At 34.1% G+C, this 14,136-nt stretch overlaps 1 protein-coding gene and 1 long non-coding RNA gene across 2 annotated transcripts in view; one reads left to right on the top strand and one right to left on the bottom strand.

Moving 5' to 3' along the window:
- gng12b (guanine nucleotide binding protein (G protein), gamma 12b) overlaps window positions 1–14,136 on the top strand; it is a 67,314-nt gene that overhangs the window by 6,922 nt on the left and 46,256 nt on the right. The gene's annotated exons all lie outside the window — the stretch shown is intronic.
- Window positions 3,823–4,545, bottom strand: LOC127166740 (uncharacterized). The gene is made up of 3 exons (XR_007827931.1): window positions 4,453–4,545; window positions 4,029–4,125; window positions 3,823–3,889 (listed from the first exon to the last, which is right to left on the bottom strand). It is a non-coding gene; the product is annotated as an uncharacterized LOC127166740 (long non-coding RNA).

The following is a 14,136-nucleotide window of genomic DNA, read 5'->3' as shown; positions in this document are numbered from 1 at the left end:
AGTGTGTTTGTGACTAACACTTAGTTATGTGTGACTCGTGATGAGTTCAGGGTGTTTAGGAAAGGCCTAAACATAAAGTTACGCTTGGCTCACGCAAATGGTTAATTTACTGCAGCTGTATGTTTATGGTGTGATGGTGTAATAAATCACTTAAGCAGATGAGAGCTATTTGCTGATCTGGCAGAGACAAAACTTTAGCGTTTCAGTAATTATCCAGCAATTTACAATCCTAAACTTTGCAATAACCAGTGTTTTGTATGCAATTCTGGGCAATGTATTGAATATTCTCAATGTAATTTAGTTGATTATTGTTATTATTATTTAGGCAAGGCAAGGCAAAGTTTATTTATATAGCACATTTCATACACAATGGTAATTCAAATTGCTTTACATATAAAATGAAATAAAAGAATCATAAAAAAATAATCACAACAATAAAACAAGGAATTTAAGACATTTTAAAATAATTTAAAAGTGATTTAAATTGAATTAAAACAGTTAAGAATAAAAATGATTATACATAAAATACAGTGCAATCAGTTCGGACGTAAATGCACAGCTAAACAGATAGATTTAAATATATTGATTTAGATTTAACAGTTACAGAAATTTAACTGAACATTTAAAGAAATTAATATTTTTATTGAGCAAGGATGCATTAAATTGGATGCAATTAAAATGTAAAAGTAAATAAGACATTTTACAAAAGATTTTTTCTAATGTAATCACTGTTCGTTCATCCTGGAAAAAAAAAAAAGATTCCACAAAAACAGTTTCCACAAAAAATGTTAATCAGCATAATTGTCAATATTGATAATATGAAGTGTTTCTTGAGCACCAAATCAGCATATTAGACTGATTTCTGAAGGATCATGTGACACTAAAAACTGCGGTAATGGCTGCTGAAAATTCAGTTTTGCCATCATAGGAATAAATTACATTTTAAATTACTCTAAAATGGAAATGGTTATTTTTAATTGTAACAGCGTTTCACAATATTACTGTTATTACTGTATTTTTTTATCAAATAACTGCAGCCTGAGTGACCATAAGAGACTTGACATGATATGAAAAATTAATACCTTCACATGCATGGTTTTGATATTTTGATTCTAAGTCAAATCTATAATAGGCATTTCCCTTGACTAAATCACAAATCATTCTGAGAACATCCTACTCTTGCAAATTCTATTTGTTTTTTTTTTTAAACTAATTTATTTTTCCTTTGGTTTTACTACCTAAACTGAACATACACATGCATCTTTTCACTGTGGATTTATTGCAAAAGATACAGAGTATATGAGCGGTTTACCGAAGACTCTTTCTGCAGGGTTTTATTAGATATTTGTCGCTCTTCTTGCCTTTGGGCCTCAGTCCTGTTTGTCTGAAAGCTATGTATGTCATTTATGGCGGTTCAATTCTGCAAATTAGGCAGGATTGGTATTGTTTTAGGCAGGATTGGCAAAATGTACCGGAGCCCACATCAATTCAGTCGTACCCCAGGCACATTTTCAAGTGTGCTTGGGTGTGGTTGTTCAGTCCACAAACCAGTACCGAACAATTCTGATTAAAAGCTTAATTAAAAGCTTATTTATCTCAGTGGACTTGTGCTCTGAGTGCAATCCCAGAAAATCCCACATGATCTGGTCCCCACTACACCTCTCTTCAGCCGTTCTGGTGCCAGTGCACACTGGCTCTCGGGATTGAGAACTCATTAGTCTAACCATCAGAGAATACTTTACCTCACTCATTGACTCATTTCATTAATCTGCCAGAATGCTTTGCTGTGCTCAGTCTGGTTGAGTCGCCCTGCAGAGCACTTATAGTATCACACCTATTTAAATTCCCAACTCCCTATAGCAATTTGCAGCAAAACTTCAAAGCATTTTCTAAAAGCAGCTTTCCTGCCATGCCTCCATATTTACCCAAGTGGACTTCATTGTATTGGTCATTGTATTGACCTCATAGCAGCGATTAATTAAAATTATATGTGTCCATCAAACAATGATGTCATAATTTGGCCTGATCACTTGTTCATTTGGGAATAAAGAACTTAATATGCAGTTTATCATGCAGTGTATCATAGTGCAAAAAAGGAAAGCACATACTTTTTGTATCAATTTATGAAACACTAAATATAATGGTATAATGAAAAAATGTTGAATTACCCGCCCAATATCACGGCAATTCATTCATATTTAATGTATTTAATGGCTAATACATACGAATTCGGACGACCTCACTCGTACAAATTCATTCGATTTGATATGAAAGGTTTATATTTTGGTTTTGGGAGTCCCCCCCTTGCATGCAAGGTCAAAAAACATTTTCATTGTCTTATATGATGCATTTATTTCTACCTTATTTGCTCAACGACTCCCAATGATTCATTTTTCCAAACCCCTCCTTTGCGTGGTGCTAATCTGCGGTGATTGGTCTGATGACCCAGTCTGTTTGGTCTGATTGGTCTACTGCGTGCAGCACATGTCGGAAACGGAACGCCCATCACCATTACATTAAACACCCAAACAGCCATGGTTGTATTCGTAAGCCCAATGCAGAAACATACTGATAAAGCACTGCAGTTTGTACACCAACTTATTGCTCTATTCTTTATCATAATTCCAAATAATAACAACGACAAAAATCCACTATTGCACTCCGGTTCAAGACAGTTAGGGTATGTCAAAAAACTCCCATCTCATTTTCTCCAACTTCAAAATCATCCTACATCACTGTTTTACCTTTTTTTGTAAAGGGTGTTTTACCCCCCTTGCACGTTCACTTTGTAAACACTGGGTCGGTACTTCTGCAGCGATGTACAATGATTTTGAAGTTGGAGGAGAAAATGAGATGGGAGTTTTTCGACATACCCTGTATTGAACCGGAGTGCACAGAATATGCATGTGCATCACAGAGCTAGACAAGACAAGCATTTGGGATTAAAATGTGTATAAATATTAATTTTTTAAAAGAAAATCACCAATTGTTTCTCTAAATAAGATCCTTATTCCTCTTTAAGAGCCATTTTAAAGGAGAACTCCACTTCCAGAACAACAATTCACAAATAATTTACTCAGCCCCTTGTCATGCAAGATGTTCATGTCTTTCTGTCTTCAGTCGTAAAGAGATTTTTGTTTTTGAGGAAACCTTTTCAGGATTTTTCTTCATATAATGGACTTGATTGGTGCCCCGATTTTTGAACTTCCAAAATGTAGTTTAAATGCAGCTTGAAAAGGCTCTATTGATTGATTGGTGCCCCGATGAACTTCCATGCATTGAAATTGCATTTTTAACTTTCAATCTGTTAAGCACCATTGAAGTCCACAGAGTATGGTTGGAGCTATACTACTGTGGTATTGCTGTAAAAATGAACTTTAACCATTGATTCTTCACAGCCTCATCCTTTGTTACACACTGCATGAAAAGTAATTTTCAAAAATCCATTATAGGGGCACTTTAATAGAGAACTAAATCACAGAAGTGTAAAAATGAATGAAGGTCAGTGTCATAAAGAACAATTTAAATCAATTACTCTTCTTTCCAAACATATCCATCATATTTTTTGGGTGAACTAACCCTTTAAGAATTTGCCAAAACATTAGGTTTGTATGTCAGTTCAGTTGTCTTGACACCATATACCTTTCAATTCCAAGGCATAGTGGCTTAGAAGAAGTTAAATGCAGTATTTATTGAGGTCACAACCTGATGTACCAGATGTTCGTGTCATCTGAGATGTCATTTGCGGACTTTCGAGCTTCTTGTGGGAAGCTTATTGACCAGGAGGTAAATGGACAGCAGAAATCACTCATATAATGATGCGCAGGGTCACTCGGCAAGAGCTGGTTAATTAGGTGTCGGCAGATGAATGCCGTGGTCATGTTATTGCCTACATGGAAAGGAAGAAAAAGGAGAAGACTGTACAAACTCACTAGCTAGGGACGTAACCGGTTGCCAAGCAACTGTACAACACAGTAGGTAATAAAGAAACAAAATAGGTTCAGCACCTAAACCAAAACAGCACACACCATTATGTTTGGGTGTAGATGATCATCTTTTGTCTTTGAGCCAAATATGATCCAGTAGATGACTGAAAGTGTGGAAGAATGAGAGTCTGTGGATGTGCTTTGAAGGAAACAGAGATATGACAGTAACTCCATTATGTCTAATAGATTCTATGCTTCTGTTTGAATGGTCAGGTGGTTCTAACATGCCATGATTTCCCTCGAAACGAGTGCAGATTCTGAGTTTATGTTTTGTGTAAGCGTGACACTATGAATGACCTCAGCATTCAGTTCTTACCATCCACGAGGTCTTATCTTCTGTCACGGTGTTTTGTTGTGACAACTAGATTACACGAATTGTAGACACATAAAAGGGAATTTGAGTCCTGAGTGAATTAGAAAAGAGTTTAAGCTGACGAAAAAAAGCATGATAGTGATTTATACTCACATTAAATCAGCAGTGAGACATAGTATTTGGACTTTGCCTCTACTTTATGACTTCTTGTTTATTAAGCCGTTTCATCTGGAGTGCTTTCTGTCCCCCCACCTCCTGTCTCCATGACGAGTTTCCTGCTTTGTTGCCTAGCGATCTATAAACCCAGAATTGGCCGCAGTCCTTGTCTAAAGTTTCTCTGTAGAGCCGCACTCTCAGTTTTATGTTGCTGTTTGTAGTACTTGCTACAATTAGTCTGTTTACTGCCAGCATTCAGACTTAAGGCTGTTACGTCTCACTGTGCACGGCTTGGCCGTGAAAGGATTATAGATTTTCTGCAAAGATCTCGTATTTAACTGGGTCAGTGACGTTGCTCTTTTTTTGTCCAGATCATAATTAATTTGTAATGATTTTAAAACATTTTTTCTGTGATAAACATATTTTTCATCTTTTTATATTTTGGGGGGATTAAAGTTAATTAAAAGCATCATCAATAAAAGGATGAAATTCTTTAAAAAAAAATAAAACCTTATGAATTTGTTCGGCTAACGTTTCATATTAATTCTTAGAAGAAAGTAAGCAGCAAAGCAGTTTTGTTAAAAAAAAAAAAAATCTAAATCAAAATATTTGTAAATATTTAGTTTGCCAAATCATTGGTGCAATCTGCATGAAAAAAAAAAACATTACATAAAACAAAACAAAAATTTGATTGTCAAGGTCAATGAATTTCGAATATCAGATAATTTGACGTTTTTATGTCAAGGCAAGGTTAAAGTTATAATTTAGTACAGTGCCAACATTATTTATAATCATGATTAAGATTTGTACATTCACCTTCATTTAATATGTAAGGAATGTGCTATTAGTTTTTATTTGATGGTTATGTCACATAATTATTATGTAAATTGGAGATGTTTTTCCATACAAATAATGTCTGTATTTGTCAGAGATCAGCGTGTTTACTTTAAAGGGCTGTCAAACGATTAATCGCATCCAAAATAAAAGTTTGTTTATGTACTATTTGTGTGTGTACAACGTATTTATTATGTATATATAAATACACACAGGTCATTCTATAATTGTGGGTACATCTCATGTCCATGAAGTATATTTTTAATAGATTTTCATCAGTGTTAAGCCCCAATGCTTAATTTTCTAGTCCACAATTATATTTTTCCCAATCACACTACTATATGTTGAAAAAGCCATATATTTATTCAAAAATTATGTTCATAACACATACAACCCTGGTATTCAGCTGTCCGATTTTGTAAAGTTGCTCATTCTACTCTGCATTTAAGCATGAAAATTACCTTAAATATAAATTAATTTCATTGTTTTGCCTTCAGTTAGATTAGGTTATCAAGACATTTGTGTGCGCGCGTGACAAAAATGAATGGTTTTTCCCATTCTCGCATAATTTGCACAGTATGATGATAGTTCCTTTAGAAGCACATGGATGAAACATTAAAAGTTATGTTCTGTCTCTTTCCCCTAATATTGGTTAAACTAGCAAACCTGTGTCAAGAGTGGATTAATTGACTGTCAACAGTGTTACACAAGTATTATTGCTGCAAATGTTAACAAGACAATTTAACTAAAACTTATGTTTTCTTTATGAAAATATATTAAACATACAATTTGCTCAGTAATTCTAGGCTTCCATGTTGAGTATAGGCCCAAAAGACAAAAAATATCAGCTAAGTTACCTGTCAGCTGTGTTACCCAGAAGAGGTAACATGGTGGACAAACATAGATGGTATTTTATGCACATATTTCTACAGATCACCTTTATTTATATAGCACTTTATACAATCTAGATTGTTTCAAAGCAGCTATGTAAGGTCATGTTTTTTTTTTTGTTTTTTTGGGAAAAAATATATTTATGTGAGGTTGTGTGTTTATATATACATCATAAATATACACAGTACACACACATATAGTATGTAATCATTAACTTTTTTTTTTTTGGATGAGTCCTACTCAGCCCTTACGTTGGGATACATCTGGGAAGCCTACGTAGGGTGACCATGGTGCACCTGTACCGCTTTGTGTTGTACAGCACTGCATTTTTACCCCTTGTCCCGCACGTCGCATATTGAGAAAATGTCCTGCATTTTCATCAGTCTGTTGGTTTTTAATTATTATATTAAGAAAACATCCATCCGTTCTTTTTCCTTTTTAAGAAAGCTTTTTATTTATTCTTTTTGCGGCGTAGTTTCCGCGCACGGACCTCATCAAATGATCTGGCACAACCGATGGAAATGGTCGAGCGAACACGGAAAAACACGATATTCTCCATTCATGTTAACCAATTTTAAAAATCAAGGCAGCTTTCAGACCGACTTTCTTCTTATTTTAGTAGTTCGATTGCTGCGGTTTCTATGACGTTATTTTAATGACAAATGTCCACCAATGCAGGAGCGCCTCAAAATGCGAAAGCACAAATCTCTTCTCTCGCAGGTGGATCCTATTAACTCTCAATAAAAAAAGACGCGCTCGGAAACATTAATCAGTGTATATGACAACAGGTGTAATCAGTATTTACATAGCATAACAGTAGAAAATGTATCTATCTCACACGTGTCCCGCATTGTCCCGCAAAATCACATCTATGTCCCGCAACAGATCTATTGCCAGGTGGTCACCTCAAGTTGATGCCTGTTGCCAGCATGTAATAAATTTAATGAGAGATGTTCAAACTAAACATACTAGAGTTTGATATATCTCTGATGCATATTGCTCAAAAAACTGACAAACACTTTCTCATTCTGGCAAGCTCTAATGTGACTGGCTGGTCATATGCACACATACAGGCAGAGAATTTTTATTTATTTATTTATTTATTTTTATCAGATTGTCTAGAAACAAAGTAATGTTTACAGGGTACAATGTGTGTTTTTGAGGATGAAATATAACCACCGACTTGATGTAGAGAGGCTGGAGATTATCAGCCATCGCTGATTTTCATGCATTGAAATCATGAAGCAAATATGAACGGACCAGTCAGACTCTATAGAAATATTAGAGGAAATAAAAACCATAGGGATTTTCCAAGAATGCGTTTCTTAGGTTTTGTCACACTTCTGTGGTTTGTCGACCTGCATCTGTTGGTTGTCGAAAGGCGAGCCTTAGGGGTTAAACTGGTTTCACTAGAATGTGGTCAGATCCTCTTCCTGATAACGGCCAATCTGATAACCCAATCAGTGTTATATCCTCCTGTAATATTTTTGTTGTTAAAATTTACATTCAAAATACAAATAGTATGTTGCTAGAAATCAGCACAGATGGAGCTTTGATCACCTGCACAGAAGTTGCCCAAGGCTAAATAAATGAATATGCATCCTACCCTTGTTAAAAACTCGCATTGTTTTTGATGCTCCTCTCATTGACTGTTTGTTCTATTAAACATTCAGAGACACCCATCTCTAATCTTTCAATGAGCACACATTTGATGATAATATTAATGATAATACACATATTCTATATATTATTCTAATATGCTGATTTGTTGGTCATGAAACATTTTTTTATTATTATTATCAATGTTGAAAAGTTACATGGCTTCATTTTTGTGGAACCTGCAATGCAGTTATTCAAGATTTTTTGATTAATATGAAGTTTAAAAGAGCAGCATTTATTTAAAATAGATATATTTAAAATAATTGTAGATTTATTTAAAATAGATAAATACATTTTCACTACACACACACACGCACGTCTGGTCAGCTATCCTTGTAGGGACTCTCCATAGGCGTAATGGTTTTTATACTGTACACACCATATTTTCTATTGCCCTACACCAAACCTACGCCTAAACCTACCAGTCACAGGAAACTTTCTGCGTTTTTACTTTATTAAAAAAAAAAAAAAAAACATTCTGTATGATTTATAAACTTTTGTGACACGAGTCCCCACGAGTGTGTGTGTATTCAGGTTAAAGTCCCCTCCAGGATATATAAACCAAACGCACACGTACACACTACTAAAATGATTTTGACCATTTTGAATTTTGAAAATTATTATATGTTGTTTAGAACCCTTTTCCTCCTAATATGTGGATGATGATGAAATCTCACGCTTGGGAACACTGGCCCCTAGTGGGTGAAAAATAGCAATGCATGCAATTAGTATTATTAAATATAGTAATATTAAGCTCTTTTTAAGAAACTTTATATGTTGACAATATACACTATCAGTCAAAAGCTTTTGCACAGTAAGATTTTTAATGATTCTTAAAGCCTCTTCTGCTCACCAAGCCTGCATTTGTCTGACCCAAAGTACAGCAAAAACTGTAAAGTTTTGAACTATTTTTACTTTTTTAAATAACTGCTTTCTTTTTTAATGTATTTTAAAGTGTAATTCATTCATGTGATTAGCATCATTACTCCAGTCACATGATCCTTCAGAAATCAAACATTTATTATTATGTTGAAAACAGCTTTTGGTTTCTTGATGAATAGAAAGCTCAGAAGAACAGCATTTATCTGAAATAGAAATCTTTTGTAATATTATAAATGTCTTTATCATCACTTTTGATCAATTTAAAGCATCCTTGCTGAGTAAAAGTATTATTTTTTACAATTTCTCAAAAGCTTTTGAATGTTATAGTGTGTAATGTTACAAAAACTTTTTATTTTAGATGATACTGATCTTTGGATCTTTCTATTCATCAAATGATCCTGGGGAAAAAATGTACCCAACATTTAAATAATAATAATATTAATAATAAATGTTGAACAGCAAATCAGCTAATTAGAATGATTTTTGAAGGATTATGTGACACTGAAGACTGGAGTAATGATGCTAAAAATTTTACTTTGATCAAAGGAATAAATTACATTTTAAAATATAGTCAAACAAAAAGCTGTTATTTTAAATAGTAAAAATATTTCACAATATTACTGCTTTTGCTGCATTTTGGATCAAATAAATGCAGGCTTGGTGAGCAGAAGAGAATTCTTTAAAAAAATTAAAAATCTTATAATAAATCTTAAATCTAATCTTAGTAAGTGTTATATAGAACAATGATTGTTCTATATAAAATGCAATGTTTTGCTGGACCATCACTAAAAACATCCTGGGACTAAACTGTATACCGTATAGTAGGATTGATTAATTGATATATTGATTGATTTTTCCAGAAAAAAGGCGAAAGTAAGTTAACAGTTGCAAAATTTGATCTAAAGACTGGTCAAAAATTATGAATCACCAAAACAGAAAAATCTTATTTATTTTATTTTGTATTTATTTTAGAATGGTATATTTTGTTAAAAGCACTATAAAATTAATTTAAATTTGAATTAAAATTTTCTTTTGAGCTTTATACATCAAACATCAGCTTAAAAGCGGATAGAAAAATGACACTGTCAGCTTACTCGAAAGCAAATAATTCATAAGCAAATAATAAACAAGTATTATATTAATCACTTCTTTTGACTTGAGTACAATGTAAAATATCAAACGCAATTATTTTATATGAAAACCTTAAATGGCCCTAAATTATTATTATGACACAAATAAATAAAATAAATTATTATTATGAATTATTATTATTTCTCTTCAGATATGATTACTTTTAAATGTCAAGAGCTACAATTGGTGGTTAATATAATTTTATATCACTGCTACATGGATTTTATTGGGCCAAAGACTTGCGGAGCCACTTTCTCCACTAGGGGGAGCCACAGAACTATAGAAGAGTTTTATATTCCTTCAACACCAAGCTTCTCAACAAAGTAGACTGGATTTTTTAATTGTTGTGAACCACATCCAGCATGCATATAAATAGATAGATAGATAGATAGATAGATAGATAGATAGATAGATTATAATTATTAAATATTATCTAATTTAATCCCACCATTAACCATTATGTGGTATTATAGTGGCCTATTTGCATGTTAGAATAATTATGCTACAATTGCTCCTTCAGCTCTTCTTCTCCACTTCAGAGTGTTTTCAGACTGAATTCCCTGTTGTGGTGTCCACTCCTTAAAAAACAAAAGTCTTTGTGAAAATCTGAAGTTTCACTGTCAAAACTAGCCTGGTGTTGTAATAACATACTCAAGCATATCAGTGCAAGCAGGTCAGGTGTGCTTATAGTTCTCAGAACACAGCCGTAGTTCACATGAAGAAAAGTGTATTTGTTAAATGTTTAAACAGAGAGCGGGCTGGAATGCATAAAGCGTAATACAATCTGTGATGGAGTGTCATATTGAGCTGCTTTAAAGGAAGGAGTCTCTACTTGGCTGAGAAAGGCTGTTTTCACCCCTGCTGGAGGAAGTGTGGGAAAAATTCCTTCCTCTTGCAGGACAACAAGAGCAGCAGGTTTTAGTTTCAGTCTTTCTTTTGTGTGAATCGATGGCTCGCTCTTTAAGAGCTCATAACCGTGTGCACTCGCTGGTGGGCTTGCATTAATGATGTGCTATATCTAATGGGCACAGCGGATGTGAATGCGAATCCGTCTTTGGGAAATGTTGTAAGAGACCTGGAAGGAACGCTGGTATCCTGCGGCTGTTTTTAAACAGAATGTGTGGTTCGGAATGCATTTGTGCGCCTGCAGGAGATACTTATGTGTGTTTGCACAAAAATGTGTTTTTTCTAGGATCGTACAAAAGCCCTGTAGTGAGATGTAAAGAGTGTTGTTGTTAACTGATACTAGAACTATTTAAAAATTAAAATAAAAAAATGTTGTTACTTGAAATAAATCTGCAGGTAAAAAATGTTAATGCCTATATATATATATATATATATATATATATATCAGTCTAAATTGTAAATGTGAACTAAAATTAAATTGAAAATGCAAAATATACAGAAATATATTTAAAAATCACTAACAATGCATAAGCAAAATTACAAAAAATTAAAATAAAAACTGAACATATAAAAAATCTTAAACTACAATACTATATAAATAAAGCTAAAATACTACTGAATGTCAAAGTGAGAAATTACACATTTGACCTACATGACTGCTTTACCTCATGACTGCTTTATTACAGGCCCTTCCCATTCAAGGCATCTCTACCTTCCTGTTTCGCAAACATCTGCACATATATGGGCACTGCATTATACGAACGTGGTTAAGTTCCGTCCGCCATTCTTTTGGCTCCCCCTTCACAAGCACGTTGACTCGCACTCTCCCACATCCTCCGCGCGGACACACTCATTCGACATCCGTGCAGACCGGCCCGAAGCGCAGACAGGCGTGGCCTGGCAGGAAGTGATGTTACTTGGCTTTGTAGGACTGGTCTTTTTGATCATGTGCGTAGTAGTGCGCCCCACAGGAAAATGAGGAAGTGCTTCATTTAGGATTTGTTGTTCTCTCTGTCTGTTAGTGCGGGTGCTGACCACAGATAACTTTGTAGTTGCTTGTTAACAGAACATGTATGAAGTTCCTTGTTCCTGTGTGTGTGTGTGGGTCATGTTTTGCCTGCATTGTGGAGACAAAATGTACCACAAGAATAGCAAAACCTAAAATCAGCTGCACTGGATGAGCCAGTAGTACCAGAAACAAAACAGCTTAATAAATGTCAAAATACTAATCTAAATTCAATGTGAATTGCAGTTTGCAGCACAAATATGCAATACCCTCTAACGCTTTTCTGTAATAGCCTGCATGAAGCAATGGCATAGAGACAAATGTATATACTTGTTTATTGGTTTATGCTTTTGCGGAATGATAATGCCAACTGCTGCATCTTGTGACTTGTAAAGCAGGTTCCTGCCCGTGACCTCATTTGGGGAAAAACAGGGAGAAACCCTGTTAGGAGAGCCAGTAAAAAACAAAGGAACTGAATGTTACAGCAAAAACAAGACATGACTTACCTGTGTGTCTGCTGCCTGGATCAGTCATATCCGTTTGTGCAAATGGTAGCTCTGTTCCAAAACCTGGTGAGCTGCCCAGGCAGCATTTTAAGGTATTATGTACATTCCTAATACAAAGGCTGGTCCATATAGTTTATAATTGTGTGTTGATATTAAAACTACATTGTAGGTCAGCATTAGATTTAGCATTTGTGGAGAAGGCAGGTCTAGAATGCAGTGTGTTCACTTTGTCTAAAGGAATGCTGTTTATATTTCATTCATCACCAAAAAAATAAGTTCAGTTTAGTTATGAATGTACAGTGACCTGCACATGGAGTGCAGAAGAAGAAAAGATACTGTGGTGGCTGTGCGTTAAGAAGTTCTCATGAGTTATTACTTTGTGGGCATTTTTTGTGCATTTGTTTTCTTGTTTTAATTCATTTGTGGCTGATTTACTAGTTGCTCCACTCTTTTTTTAAATCATGGCCATGTTGTGTTAATTAGGTTTATTGCACATACCTATCCACCTTATTCTTCAACGCAGAAGTAAGCCTATGTGCAAGAGTTCTGGTTCATTAGCCACAATTGGGAAATAACAAGAACAAGCAGTAAACAGGAAAACTGTTTGCACTACAACCTAGTGTGTTCATAATTAAGATAACACATTAAAATAATATGGTAAGACACACTAATTTGCAATATCAAGCAGCAAAATGAGCTGTTTTGCACAGCTAAAAATAGCTGAGTGCAGATGAGACCGGAAGCCAGACCCATAAAATTTACAAATGGCAGCTTCCGCTCTTACGGGTAAAAAAAATAAGTAATTTACATCTGCAAGACATCACCATTTTACATATTTGTTTAATGATATTACTATTTGGAGGTAATGGTTTTATTTTAAAAACGTGCACTTTGAAACCTGTTTTTAAAGTTTTCAGACCCTCAAAACAACATTGTTGTGTAAATGAATGGTCAAAATGTATTTAAAAATGTCCGTTTTTAGTTAAAAACACTAGAGTGTTGTCTCTAGTGAGAAATAAATATACTTAAATGTATTTGAATTACATTTATTTTGTGCTAAGTATACTACAAAAAATACTCTGCAATTGTATTTTTGGTATGCTAAACTGGTTTACTTAAAGTCTGCTAAATTAAAACAACATATTTTGTACTTAATGCACTTTAACTGAGTGGAAGTAGTGCTTAAGTCCAACTAAAGATATACTGAAGTATATTTGATTGTGCTAAAATGGATCTATTGCAAGTATACTTTAGGTACACTAAATGTCTTGCAGACCAGTATTATTCAAAGATCATACAATCCTCATCAGCAAAACACATTTTAGGCTTAATATTAAGAAATGTGCATTGTGCACAAGTAGTACTTCAAATAAAGTTTATTTATCATTTTTATATCAGTACGTCTTGAGCGATATGTCAGTAAATACTGTATGTTAATAGATTTGATCTATACTTAGTTTGAAATAAATGTATAGGGGTGTAAACACCCCCTATGTTAAATTGTGGTCACATCTAAATTGAATTAACAAGAATTAAATAAAATGAATGAAATGCTGTCTTCTACCCCAGATTAGTGTGTCGAGATAATTATGGAAATAGAGAAATAAAACAAAACATTCCTCTGTTTGTTTGTGGCAGTTTAGTGTTATGTTTTAGCAGACTTACCTGAATGATTGAATATATGATTTTTATCTAAGGGACAATAAAATGAATAAAAAAAATAGTGGTCAACTGATATAGCTTCTTTTTATGGTCAATGCCGATATCTTAGAGAGGTGGCTGATAGCTAATATAAAGACAAAAAATATGATTTCACACTGTGTGTGTGTTGTTTTTTTTTGTATCATAATGTAGTGTAAAAGGCCA

Source organism: Labeo rohita, chromosome 6 (assembly GCF_022985175.1).
Source record: "Labeo rohita strain BAU-BD-2019 chromosome 6, IGBB_LRoh.1.0, whole genome shotgun sequence".
In the NCBI taxonomy this organism is placed as follows: domain Eukaryota; kingdom Metazoa; phylum Chordata; class Actinopteri; order Cypriniformes; family Cyprinidae; genus Labeo; species Labeo rohita.
The sequence above is the reverse complement of the archived record's forward strand: the minus strand, read 5'-3'. Positions and strand labels throughout refer to the sequence as shown.